We start from the raw sequence: 15,442 nt of genomic DNA on the forward strand, positions 1-15,442 counted from the left end.
TGATAATGCATACAAGCTTGACTTACCAAGTGAGTATAATGTGAGTGCTACATTTAATGTTTATGATCTTTCTCCTTTTGATGTAGGTGATCAAGATTCGAGGACGAATCCTTTTGAGGAGAGGGGGAATGATGGAATAAATGAAAGAGAACAAGTTGCGCAATAAGCTAGTGATATGGGTCATGCTCAATCCACTCCAGATATTAATGATGATCCAATATGCATCAATGGAGGACCAATTACAAGGGCTAGGGCTAAAAAGATGAAGGAAGCACTTAATGTGCTAATTGAAGATGTGAAGGCCAAAGCTACTATTGAAAAAGGTTTGACCAAGAGCAAGTCATCCGGCTTAGTCAACCTAATTCGAGCCTTAGATGAGCTAAATTAGTATTTAAGTTTCATATCTATGTAGTATGGATATGTTGGCTCAATTTGGACTCATTTTTACCTTTATTTGGGTTGTAATAATGTCATATGCTTAAAATGGCTAAGTAGTCTATATGGGCCTTTACTAAATGGGCTTTCTTTTGGCCTTTTAGGATTTTTTAGTCACCTTATAGCTATAAATAAAGGGGGTGACGGCCACACATGTATCTTTGATATATTTTTCAATCTAAAACACGGTGAGGCTCTCGCTTGTTGGTTCTTCATTGAACTTGAACTTATCAAGGCATCTCCTTGTGGCGTTCGAAGACTTATCAACCTCAATCCCAAGGTTGTGGCGTCTTCCATCTTCTATATCAAGGTTCGTGCTTTTCTAAGCATTGGGTCGAGGTTTCTTTTCATCCATCTTATCGACTTAGACCTTCCTTCTTTCTGTTTTCAATTCGTTGTGGGTTCTTGAGATATCTCTCTCGTTGGGTTCACATCATAGTAGAGAACAACAATTTAATTCCTAATTTCCTCCACAAAGTCTTCCAAAAATAACTAAAAAATTTTGCATCTCTATCAGAGAGAATGGTCCTAGGCATGCCATGCAACCTAATAACCTCTTTAAAGAACAATTCAGCTATATGCGATGCATCATCGGTTTTATGGCATGGAATGAAATGCGCCATTTTAGAGAATCTGTCTACCACAACAAAAATTGAATCTCTCCCTCTCTTGGTCCGGGGTAATCCCAAAACAAAGTCCATTGAAATATCAGTCCAAGGTTCACTAAGTATAGGCAAAGGAGTATACAAGCCATGGGGTTTCAATTTAGATTTAGCTTGTTTGCAAGTGATACACTTCTTACAAATTCTTTCCACGTCGCATTTCATATGAGGCCAAAAGAAATGATCCTGTAAAACCCCTAAAGTCTTAGTAAAGCCGAAATGACCCATCAATCCACCACCATGGGCTTCCCTAGTGAATAATTCACGTAACGAACACATAGGCACACACAATCTATTTTCACGAAATAAAAACTCATCATGCCTATAGAACTTACCAACCTTATCGCATGCTTTGAACACCTCAGAAAAATCAGTATCGTTAGTATATAAATCCTTGATATATTCAAATCCAAGTAACTTCGTATCTAAAGTGGACAGTAAAGCAGACCTTCGAGATAGTGCATCAGCTGCCACGCCCCAGAGGAGTCCCTGTCCGAAGAAATTTCGGCAGCATCTCCCCTGTACGGCGGACAATCTGAAACTTCTACATAACCCATATACCTCAGCCACAGGCGGCTGGAATAATAACAATAAATACAAACAATCACCACGCAGTTTATATAGATATTCAGCCTCTGGCTGTCACAACCACGCAGTTAATAGTAATCATAATACTACTCTGACTCGAAATCCACCCTACTCCACTACACTCGTAAAACTCAAATCCGACGAAACTCACCTCTTCTGCCGTCCAGGCAAGCATGTAGTAAAAACATATCGAATAGAACATCCATCAATATCAAAAGAAAACATACGATGTCCAAGTATCCAAATAACCAAGTACACACATAAGAAAATAAAAACCTAACCAAATGGTAAATAAATCCTCGAGGTCTGCAGGGATCTAGCACTACGTGCAGTGAGGACTAGCGACTGGAACTCCCTCCGGACAGCATCAACCTGAAAATAACAACAATGGAGGCGGGGTGAGTCCAACACTCAGCAGGTACAATTGATATACAAAGTAGGGAAACAACACCTAGCACTAATCATGCGTACAGTCTCCTGATAAGAAAGATAAAAATGCATCTGAAGTAAACAGGAGAATACTGTACTAACCAGGTCCTGAGTATAAGGTCAAACAGTCCGAGGGATAAGGAAATCCTGTATGCATGTCAAACATAGGTATCCAAACAATATGCAGCATATAAATGCAGCAAACACAAGCACAAGCAATAAATGCATCATGCATATGATGCCAATGATGCGTCCTGGTCACCCCTGACACCAGTCGATCATCTCACACAATAGTGAAGCCGAGTGGGTAGGGCTGTGACAACCGTGCACTCTGTCGTCACTACTCCTGATGAGTGACCGAGTGGACGGGATGCTGTCGGAGTACACCTATCCTCCTACCCCAAATCATAAATGGGGGAGCGCAATGCTCTCAACTCCCGGTACACGATGACGGGGAGGAATCCCTGCCGGATAACACGTTGTGTCACACTACCCATGAGCGGACCAACGGTGCCTAACAGAGTCCCTGCTGCAACACACTCTGCCTGAATCGACCACTAACCCATGAGTGGTGGTGTGTGCAGATCCATGTAACTGGCGATGTGCTCAACAATAATGGAGCGGACTATCGCACAGCATGCAATCATGCAAATGGTGCATGGCAATAACCATAAAAACATCCTGACCTAATCCATATATATAGAAAAGTGCACCCTAGGTCAACGGATCATATCGAATCAAAGGTACACAGAAGGTATAAAAACCTAGGTCCTGAACATGGTGAAGCATGGTATATCACTACCCCCTATAAGCATGTATAAACAAATAAAGTATACATGGGATGCAAATCAAACAATCAATCAATCATGTATCAGATAATGGGTAGTGATTAACCGAAAGAAATAAAGGACATAATTAATGCAACTTGTTAAATTCACTACTATGTATATCAAATGACATAAGTCAAAAGTACCCGCCTCCGAAAATAGAAAGGATCGTATCCGGTCAAATTCCGACGCCGAGATACCCGTCTCGCGTCAAGGTCCTGTGTCACCAATATAAACATAATGTATTTAGCTAACTCAAATGTATAGCTAAATAAAATCCTTAAGGCTAAATTAGGCAAAACCCAAATCCACTCAAGCCACATATCACGATTAAATAGAATTAGGGCACCCTAACAAGTCCACAACTAGAATGAAATCTAGTACATATACAAACTTACCTCTACAACTTGTCCAAATCTGGTTGGAAACGTTGCTACTGTAAATCAACAGTCGGAGCAAGATTAAATTGCCAATCTCCCAAACCGATAAACCTAAATCACAATTCCAACACCTTCATTAATCAAATTAAACCCAAACTCAGTAAAAATTATACCACCTACACCTTACCTAAATTCACAGCAAGTATCACTGATCCACTGAAGGTTTGTTACTGCCAACAAGGGTTGATTGCTGCTGGAAACCTCAAATTTACACTGCCGAATCACTGCTGAAATCACTTGTTGTTACCTCATCCGAACAACCTTACTCTGAAGAGGAGATGAAGCTCAGGCACGGGAGAACACCGGCAGTGGTACTCGGTTGCCAGCGAGATGGAGGACTAGGGCACGGTGTAATCTCTGCGCGTCGACGTCCAGTGGCTACTGATCACCGCGATGGGGTCGAGAGCAAAGGTGTCCGACGGTGGCTCGTCGGACCAGAGAAGAAGAGAGGAAGTCTCAGTGGCCACGCTGCTTCGGTCCAAAGAGGGCAGCGGCAAGGGATCGGCAGAGGAAAGGCAGCCGGCTGCCGGCGCTAGGCTGAGGAGGAGCGACGTCGGCGAGGCGCTAGGGCAGAAAAAGAGAAGATGTAAGAGGAGAGGAGGAAACCGAGAAGAGGAAATGGAGAAAACCGCCGTGAGCGCCGGTTAGGGCTCGGCGTCGGGAATGGCTCGGGCGTGCAGGGGCTTTCAGCGAGGAGGAGAGGAAGTAAAGAAAAGGAAAAATAAATAAAGAAAAGGAATTTAGAAATTCAACTTTTCCTCATTTAAATGGGGTAACCTAAATAGGCTTTTTTTTTTTTTTTCGGAACCTCGTTTTATCCCCGAAAACTCGTCCATACAATCTCCGAAAAATTCCAGAAAAATTACCAAAAATTCCGGAAAAATCCCTTATTAATATTCGCCTATTTTCCAGTATTTTATATTCTCCCCCACTAATAAAAAATTTGGTCCCCAAATTTCATTATCTACCATCAGCAAGTATCAACAACAGATATAAAGTATAAATGCTGAACGGTAAATAAATCACATACCTCAAGTGAAAAGATGGGGATATCGAGCTCAGATAATATCCTCGAGCTCCCAAGTAGCCTCCTCGTCTGAATGATGCTGCCATCCGACTTTAACGAGCCGGATAGTCTTGTTCCACAACTGACTCTCCTTCCGGTCTAATATCCGTACCGGAATCTCCTCATAAGTGACGTCAGGCTGAAAGGAGAACTGAGATTTTCTATCAACACATGTATTAGATCGGGTACGTATCTCCTCAGCGTAGATACGTGGAATACGGCGTGAACGCCTGCTAAGGACGGCAATAGTGTCAACCGATAAGCCACTGCTCCAATCCTTTCCGAGATCTGGAAATGTCCAATTTATCGCGGAGCTAGCTTACCTCTGAGGCCAATCTCTTCACCCCTTTCGTGGGTGAAACTCGTAGAAATACCTGGTCGCAAATGGAGAACTCAAAGGGTCTCCGACTCCGGTCAACATAACACTTCTTGCAGTCTTATGCCTCTGACATCCTCTGTCTGATAATATGGACCACTTTGCCTCACGTTGAGCTCTATGAGGTCTCAACAACTGGGTCTCTCGGATTCTCGTCCTGATCGACGACTGAGCAACTATGGTAAAAAGAATACCTTGCTCTGTCTGTCCCTGCTCCTCAATGTCTAACTCGGAGAAATCCTGAATCAAATCTGTGACCACAACTCGGTGGCAAGCTAAAGTCCCTCTGGACCTCTAGCTAAGTGCATCGGCAACCACATTAGCTTTTCCCCGGTGATAGCTAATGATACAATCATAATCCTTCAGGAACTCCATCTATGTCCTCGGTCGAAGATTAAGTTCCTTTTGAGTGAACAGATATTTGAGACTCCGATGGTCAGTGAGAATCTCAATGTAATATCATACAGGTACTGCCGCCAAATCTTCAGGGCAAAAATAATAACGGCCAACTCCAGATCATGAACTGAGTATTTTCTTCTCAGGCTCCCTCAACTATCGAGAAGCATATAAGAACGCTCTACCGTGCTACATCAGAACAGCACCCATACCCTGTAGAGACGCGTCGGTGTAGAGGACAAATTCGTCCTCTTCTGAAGGTAAAAAAACCAAAAATCAAAGCCGACACTAGTCTCCGCTTCAGCTCCTAGAAGCTGGTTTTGAAATCCTCAGTCCAAGTAAACTTCACGCCTTTCATGGTCACGCGTGAAAGTAGCATAGCTATGCAGAAGAAACCCTCGACGAAAGGTCTGTAATATCCTGCGAGTCACAAAAGACTGCGGATCTCCTACATTGATTTCGGCTGCTCCCAACGGTAACAACCTCTATCTCCACGGTACACTCCTACTAGTGACCGTGTGTCCCAAACATCATAACAAAAGACAATCCAAACCAGCACTACTGATAATCACATATAGATGTTCTCGTCGAATCATCTCTAGATCTATGCAAAGGTAGTGTACATGACTCACCTCGGATCCGTAATAGATCACAACATCGTCCACAAAGATAATGGAAACATATCCAAACATCTTCGACATACCAGGATCATCGAGTCCCTGAAAACATCTAAGGCACTGTAAGCCTATATGGCAAAACCAAGACACCTAATATTCGTATCACAGACATTCCTATCCATAAGATCTCTGACAATAAGTCTGAAATATGATCACCAACGATAAAAATCACCTAAGCATAGATCCTCCAGTGTGAGAGCAACGCTCCATCACAGAAAATACCACATATGGGGGAGCAACGCTCTACCACAAGAAATCCTCAATATGTAGGAGTAACACTCCACTACAAATAATCCATAACATGTATCTGCAATAGATATGGGAGCAATGCTCCGCTACAAGCAATCCGAAATATGTATATGTGGGAGCTCCGCTCCACTATAAACGATCCATAAGTGTCCAAGGCACCTAACTATCCAACTAAAGGCTGCACGAGATCACTCGACCACATATCACTGTGGGCAGCCAAAGGTATAAACAACCTAGTAAACAAATCAAATCCATAGTCAACTCTATCATCATCCTAGTGGGTTGGTCACCCACTAATAGGAGAATTAGTTGACAGGGTTATACAACCAATAACATAATGTAGACACTCAGCATTCTACATTCAACATAGGTAGAATCATCATGATGCTACCCACCATACACCTGGCACACATGCACACACAACATATGTATGATCGACATAATTCTCCAATTAGTACACACCAAACATACTCACAACATAGGCATAAATCATCGTGCTACCTCCAACAATGCATACCGAACCCGTGTGCATATATCAACATAGGTATAATCGACATTACACCTCAAACAACCTCACATGGCATATATACACCTATGCCAAGAGTATAACCAACATATACTTCCAATAAAGCATACTAAACCCAGGTGCACTCACATATCAAACATAATAAAAAAAATACCTCAGATACCACACCAAACACATATGTACATATCACAACTCAGATTAAATCGACAAAATGCCTCCATCAAAACACCACCGATGTACTTATACTACATCTCGGATTTAATCAACAAGATATCTTCAATAATACCTCCAGATACATACACCCAACTACATATCTATGATCCACAAGGAACCTTCAAACCATATCAGAACATGGATACATATACTACTTGCAAATGGACAGTCTACCACAGGACTCCTACAACCCAAAACAATCATGATATACATGCAAAATCAGCATACCAGCTCAATCAAAGAGACCAACCTTATGCAACCAACACTCATGGGTTACCGTATATCTAAACAAAATTCATGCATATGTATCAAGCATGATTACATCAATCAAAGGCAACCCAAAATAAAGCAGCATAATCATCCAGTAACAACCCTGCTATAGGTTCAAAGGAACCGGTATCGGACAAGAAAAATATACACACCGTGGTATAACATTGCCAGTCAATGTGATACACTACCAAGACTATATCCAATGGGAAAAATTTTATCATCATAAATCCAAATGTACTCTCCCAGTTTACACTAGTAACGATTGTATCCCATAAGTGTTAAGCAATTAGCTCTACACTTCCTTACACCAGCGGGGTCACATATCCCAACGCACCCTCTAAGTTATCCCACCAGGTATATACAGTCCACGGTCAAAGTCTTCATGGAACAGGATACATCGATCCTTTATAAACTATCCAAGCTGAAAATGATTTCTGACTAAATCAGTCCTTCCCACGTCAGTACAAAACATGTACTCAAAGGTGCTCTAGATACATAACTAAGCACAAATAACCTAAAAGTTCGAACCTCTAAAAATAGAGTATGGCAATCCTCTACTGATCAACGAACCAAACTAAATCATTCATCTACTAACTAATCAATAATACCTTAATCCTCCACAAGCAACTAAGGTATATCCAACCACATAATATCATATGTATAAATGTGTACGACCCAAAAGAAAAAGTCAGAATTTAAAAACATCATGACACTCTCATCTTCATCCTCAAAAATATCAGCCCACACTATATCAGATGAATAAATCTCTACTCCCCATGAGGGCAAGTTCGCATTCAAAACATCAATCATTATTTATCCACATAGTCCCATATCAGAGGAAGCATATATCATTTTTTTTTTATATCATCCTGTTAACTATCCATAACCAACTAGGTTTATTAAAATCTCATAGGCACATTCAACCGTAAAACTCTCCAGCACCCAATTTATAATCTGATCACCAACCATAATCATCAAACCTGTGAATATCATAAATGACACTCACTATGTCACCATCAATGACAACCCAAATATAAATCATTAAAATAGTTATCCACTAATAGATCATCAAAACAAATATCTAGTAATTGATCATCAAACAACCACATAACATTTACTCTCATAAATCGTTAGAAATCAACATATCATAATATCTTATCTCACAATATCCCTCAACCTCAAACCATTCCCAACAATGATCAAACATGGTAACCCCCAAATGACCAATTTCCATCGTACCTGGTATCCTAATATCCAAAAGATATGAGTATAAAACTCTCTTGGCTAAGTCAACAGAAATATGTAGGTATCATCCACTACCCAGCTAACAATAGCAGAGGCTGGTATGTGCCTCCATCTCCTACGAGTAGTAACAGAAGCTAACACTACTGATGGTATGATAAGAAAAATCACCAGAGATTATAATCCTTTATCTCTATTAAGGTCAACCATCCTCAATGGCTAACTCATCACAAGTAATATGTGCTACAGCAACCAGACAGGTACTAAATAAAGAATGCTAATACCTGTCATAAACTATAAAATTAAACATCATACCTATATGCCGTCTGGAGATGTTCCGTCGCTGTCCAGTCCCCAACTTGACCTCAAAATTTCCGATCATAAAAATCACCGGAAATCCATATAAATCCGAAACGGAAATCCAAACACAATCGTAATGGAAAAAATCCATGTCACTCAAACAACTACCCAGTTTGACTCGCAAACTTGGGCTAATCCAAAAATCCAGAATACCAAAAGCAGGTGTCATAACCCACTCTGATACCAATAAATTGGTATCAGCCAAATCTCAAAAATCCGTAACACGAAAATAAATCAAACAAGTATCGCCAACCTCGACACTCTGATACCAAATAAATTGGTATCAGGTTATCCCAAATGTCCAAAATACGAAATCAAAGAATCGTATAACCTCGCTCTGATACCACTAAATTGGTATCAGATAAATCTCGAAAATTCGAAACCCGAAGGTCAACAAGTATCGCCAACTTGGCTCTGATACCACTAAATTGTCATGCCCCAGAGGAGTCCCTGTCCGAAGAAATTTCGGCAGCATCTCCCCTCTACGGCGGACAATCTGAAACTTCTACATAACCCATATATCTCAGCCATAAGCGGCTGGAATAATAACAATAAATACAAACAATCACCACGCAGTTTATATAGATATTCAGCCTCTGGCTGTCACAACCACGCAGTTAATAGTAATCATAATACTACTCTGACTCGAAATCCACCCTACTCCACTACACTCGTAAAACTCAAATCCGACGAAACTCACCTCTTCTTCCGTCCAGGCAAGCATGTAGTAAAAACATATCGAATAGAACATCCATCAATATCAAAAGAAAACATAGGATGTCCAAGTATCAAAATAACCAAGTACACACATAAGCAAATAAAAACCAAACCAAATGGTAAATAAATCCTCGAGGTCTGCAGGGATCTAGCACTACGTGCAGTGAGGACTAGCGACTGGAACTCCCTCCGGACAGCATCAACCTGAAAATAACAACAATGGAGGCGGGGTGAGTCCAACACTCAGCAGGTACAATTGATATACAAAGTAGGGAAACAACACCTAGCACTAATCATGCGTACAGTCTCCTGATAAGAAAGATAAAAATGCATCTGAAGTAAACAGGAGAATACTGTACTAACCAGGTCCTGAGTATAAGGTCAAACAGTCCGAGGGATAAGGAAATCCTGTATGCATGTCAAACATAGGTATCCAAACAATATGCAGCATATAAATGCAGCAAACACAAGCACAAACAATAAATGCATCATGCATATGATGCCAATGATGCGTCCTGGTCACCCCTGACACCAGTCGATCATCTCACACAATAGTGAAGCCGAGTGGGTAGGGCTGTGACAACCGTGCACTCTGTCGTCACTACTCCTTATGAGTGACCGAGTGGACGGGATGCTGTCGGAGTACACCTATCCTCCTACCCCAAATCATAAATGGGGGAGCGCAATGCTCTCAACTCCCGGTACACAGTGACGGGGAGGAATCCCCGCCGGATAACACGTTGTGTCTCACTACCCATGAGTGGACCAACGGTGCCTAACAGAGTCCCTGCTGCAACACACTCTGCCTGAATCGACCACTAACCCATGAGTGGTGGTGTGTGCAGATGTCACGCCCCAGAGGAGTCCCTGTCTGAAGAAATTTCGGCAGCATCTCCCCTATACGGCGGACAATCTGAAACTTCTACATAACCCATATACCTCAGCCACAGGCGGCTGGAATAATGACAGTAAATAAAATCAATCACCACGCAGTTTATATATGTATTCAGCCTCTGGCTGTCACAACCACGCAGTTAATAAAATAAACAACATAGTAATACTCTGACTCGAAATCAACCCTACTCAACTACACTCGTAAAGCCCAAATCCGATTTTTTTTTCTTACCTCTTCTGCCGTCCAGGCAGGCATGTAGTAGTATAAAATCGAAAACAAATCCATCAACGAGACAAATTATATAATATCTAAGTATTCAACATCCAAATCCAAATATAGTCAAGTGAGAATCAAAAACAATACAAACGATAGCAAATAGCTGGAGGTTTGCAGGGGACTAGCAACTGGAACTCCCTCCTTACAGCATCAACCTGAAAATAATAATGGAGGCGGGGTGAGTCCAACACTCAGCAGGTACAATTGATATGCAAAGTAAAGAAATAACACCTAGCACTAGTCATGCGTACAGTCTCCTGATAAAAATAAAGGTAAATGCAACCGAAGAAGACAGGAGAGAATCTGTACTAACCAGGACCTGAGTATAAGGACAAACAGTCCGAGTGGTATAGGAATCCTGTATGCATGTCAAACATAGGTATCCAAACAATATGCAGCATATAAATGCAGCAATCACAATCACAAACAATAAATGCATCATGCATATGATGCCAATGTCATGGTCACCCCTGACGCCAGTCAGCCAACTCACAACAAAAGTGGGACCAAGTGGGTAGGGCTGTGACAACCGTGCACTCAGCAACACTACTCCTGATGAGTGATCGAGTGGACGGGATGCTGTCGGAGTACATACGTACTCCTACCCCAAATCATAAATGGGGGAGCGGACTATCGCACAGCATGCAATCATGCAAATGGTGATGTAACTGGCGATGTGCTCAACAATAATGGAGCGGACTATCGCACAGCATGCAATCATGCAAATGGTGCATGGCAATAACCATAAAAACATCCTGACCTAATCCATATATATAGAAAAGTGCACCCTAGGTCAACGGATCATATCGAATCAAAGGTACACAGAAGGTATAAAAAACCTAGGTCCTGAACATGGTGAAGCATGGTATATCACTACCCCCTATAAGCATGTATAAACAAATAAAGTATACATGGGATGCAAATCAAGCAATCAATCAATCATGTATCAGATAATGGGTAGTGACTAACCGAAAGAAATAAAGGACATAATTAATGCAGCTTGTTAAATTCACTACTATGTATATCAAATGACATAAGTCAAAAGTACCCGCCTCCGAAAATAGAAAGGATCGTATCCGATCAAATTCCGACGTCGAGATACCCGTCTCGCGTCAAGGTCCTGTGTCACCAATATAAACATAATGTATTTAGCTAACTCAAATGTATAGCTAAATAAAATCCTTAAGGCTAAATTAGGCAAAACCCAAATCCACTCAAGCCACATATCACGATTAAATAGAATTAGGGCACCCTAACAAGTCCACAACTAGAATGAAATCTAGTACATATACATACTTACCTCTACAACTTGTCCAAATCTGGTTGGAAACGTTGCTACTGTAAATCAACAGTCGGAGCAAGATTAAATTTCCAATCTCCCAAACCGATAAACCTAAATCACAATTCCAACACCTTCATTAATCAAATTAAACTCAAACTCAGTAAAAATTATACCACCTACACCTTACCTAAATTCACAGCAAGTATCACTGATCCACTGAAGGTTTGTTACTGCCAACAAGGGTTGATTGCTGCTGGAAACCTCAAATTTACACTGCCGAATCACTGCTGAAATCACTTGTTGTTACCTCATCCGAACAACCTTACTCTGAAGAGGAGATGAAGCTCAGGCACGGGAGAACACCGGCAGTGGTACTCGGTTGCCAGCGAGATGGAGGACTAGGGCACGGTGTAATCTCTGCGAGTCGACGTCCAGTGGCTACTGATCGCCGCGATGGGGTCGAGAGCAAAGGTGTCCGGCGGTGGCTCGTCGGACCAGAGGAGAAGAGAGGAAGTCTCAGTGGCCGACGCTGCTTCGGTCCAAAGAGGGCAGCGGCAAGGAGCGACGTCGGCGAGGCGCTAGGGCAGAAAAAGAGAAGATGTAAGAGGAGAGGAGGAAACCGAGAAGAGGAAATGGAGAAAACCGCCGTGAGCGCCGGTTAGGGCTCGGTGTCGGGAATGGCTCGGGCGTGCAGGGGCTTTCGGCGAGGAGGAGAGGAAGTAAAGAAAATAAAGAAAAGGCAAAATAAATAAAGAAAAGGAATTTAGAAATTCAACTTTTCCTCATTTAAATGGGGTAACCTAAATAGGTTTTTTTTTTTTCCGGAACCTCGTTTTATCCCCGAAAACTCGTCCATACAAGCTCCGAAAAATTCCAGAAAAATTACCAAAAATTCCGGAAAAATCCCTTATTAATATTCGCCTATTTTCCGGTATTTTACATCAGCAACTACGTTCTCGTTTCCTTGCTTGTATTTGATCACATAAGGAAATGTCTCAATGAATTCTACTCATTTAGCATGGCGTCGGTTCAACTTATGTTGGCTCTTCAAATGCTTTAGAGATTGATGATCTGTGTGAATCACGAATTCTTTGGCCATAGGTAATGTTGCCATGTCTCCAATGCTCTCACCAATGCATACATTTCCTTGTCATATGTGGGATAGTTGAGAGTGGCTCCACTCAACTTCTCACTGAAATAAGCAATGAGTCTCATTTCCTGAATAAGCACAACACCTATACCAACACCAGAAGCATCACATTCGATTTCAAAGCTTTTAGAAAAATCTGGTAGGATTAGTAAAGGAGCAGAACTTAGCTTTTCTTTCAAAGTGTTGAAGCCCTCTCTTGCTCCTCTCCCCACTTGAATGACTCATTTTTCTTGATGACTTTAGTAAGAGGAGCTGCAATATTGCTAAAATCATGAACAAATCGTCGATAGAAGCTGGCCAAACCATGGAAACTCCTCACTTGGCTAATTGTTGTCGGTGTTGGCCACTCTTGGATTGCTTTCACCTTTTCCTCATCCATCTCAACGCCTTTAGTACTAACAACAAAACCAAGAAACACGACTTTCTCCGTACAAAAGGAGCATTTAACAAGGTTAGCAAAAAACTTTTCTTCTTTTAGCACACTCAAAACTAACCTTAAATGTATAACATGCTCTTCTAAGCTTCTGCTATAAATCAAAATATCATCAAAATACACAACTACAAATTTTCCTAAGAAAGCACGCAAAACATGGTTCATCAAACGCATAAAAGTGCTAGGAGCATTAGTTAAGCCAAAAGGCATTACTAACCATTCATATAAGCCATGTTTAGTTTTAAAACCAGTTTTCCATTCATCACCTTCCTTCATCCTAGTCTGATGATATCCACTCCTAAGATCAATTTTTGTGAACACACAAGAATCATGCAATTCATCAAGTATATCATCAATCCTAGGAATTGGATGACGATACTTTACCGTGATGTTGTTGATGGCTCGACAATCCACACACCTCCTCCATGTTCCGTCCTTCTTCGGAACTAGTAACACAGGCACGACGCAAGGACTCATGCTTTCTCGAACATACCCCTTTTCTAATAATTCATTAACTTGCCTCTGAAGTTCCTTTGCTTCCTCCGGATTGCTTCTATAGGCAGGTCGATTCGGAATGGAGGCACCAGGTATGAAGTCAATTTGGTGCTCAATTCCTCTAATGGGAGGTAAACCATGCAGAACCTCTTCAGGAAAGACCTCCTCGAATTCCTGTAAGACAGAAACAATAACACTAGGCAAAGAATTGTTAAGGTCGTTAGTGCTCAAGAGTGCCTCCATATACAAAAGGATAAGGGGCAGCTAATTTGAAAACAAAGTTCGCTTAATCTCACTTTTTTTTGCATAAAAAATATTTTCCTTTCTATCTCCTTTTTTTTCCTTGCCCACTCCTTTTGTCTCTTTCCTCTCATCTTCTTTCCCACTTCTTCTTTTTTCTCAATTTTTTTTATCTCAATTTCTTTTGCTTTCTTCTTTTCATTTGCTTTTTGTAGTCTCAACTGGTCCTCCATAACTTGTCTTGGAGTCAACGGTACAAGAATAATAGGTTGTCCTTTCAAAGTAAAACTATACTTATTTGTGAGGCCATCATGTGTTACCTTTCGATCGAATTGCCAAGGTCTTCCCAACAATAGATGGCATGCATGCATGGGAACTACGTCACACAACAGCTCATCTTCATATTTGCCAATGGAGATTGCTACCAAGACTTGTTTTGTTACCTTGATTTCTCCGCAATCGTTTAGCCACTGGTGTCGATAAGGTTGTGAATGTTTCCGAGTTGGTAGTGATAATTTCTCCACCAAATCAGTACTTGCCACATTGGTGCAACTCCCCCCATCAATAATAACACTGCAAACCTTGTTATTGACAAAGCAACGGGTATGAAACAAATTCTCCCTTTGATTACCTTCTTCCTCCTTAGCTTGTAGATTGAGAACTCGTCGGGCCACCAATAAGTCTCCAATAACAGCATGTTGTTCATCATCACTGTCCTCTTTTTGTGGCACTTCTTCAACTATTTCATCCTCATCTTCCGACTCAAGTTCACCTTGAGCGTTTATTACCATCACCCTTTTGTTCACACATTGACTAGCTATATGACCATGCCCTTGACATTTAAAACACTTGATATCACGAGTTTTGGAAGAAATGGGCTCGCGATTACCTTGAGTAGTTGATGGTGTGGGTTTGGGCTTCTTGAAGGGTTCAAACTTTGGCTTAATTTGAGGTCTGCCATGTGTCATGAGTATTGGTTGCCCCCTCCTAGCCAATCCTCTCCTCTTGAGTTGTTGTTCCACTTTTTGTGCTTGGTGGACCATGTCTGATAGCTCAACATAATGCTGCAATTCAACAATATCAGCAATTTCTGGGTTTAAACCATGTAAAAACCTGGCCATGGTGGCTTCCCGATCTTCATCGATATTAGCTCGGATCATGGACAACTCCATCTCCTTGAAATATTCATCCACACTTT

At 41.4% G+C, this 15,442-nt stretch overlaps 1 long non-coding RNA gene across 1 annotated transcript; it reads right to left on the bottom strand.

The window, feature by feature from the left end:
* Positions 1–3,100: 3,100 nt before the first annotated feature.
* On the bottom strand, positions 3,101–3,770 carry LOC121968359. The gene is made up of 3 exons (XR_006108093.1): positions 3,509–3,770; positions 3,340–3,432; positions 3,101–3,159 (listed from the first exon to the last, which is right to left on the bottom strand). It is a non-coding gene; the product is annotated as an uncharacterized LOC121968359 (long non-coding RNA).
* Between the last annotated feature and the right edge of the window lie 11,672 nt (positions 3,771–15,442).

This window comes from Zingiber officinale, chromosome 3B, assembly GCF_018446385.1.
Source record: "Zingiber officinale cultivar Zhangliang chromosome 3B, Zo_v1.1, whole genome shotgun sequence".
In the NCBI taxonomy this organism is placed as follows: domain Eukaryota; kingdom Viridiplantae; phylum Streptophyta; class Magnoliopsida; order Zingiberales; family Zingiberaceae; genus Zingiber; species Zingiber officinale.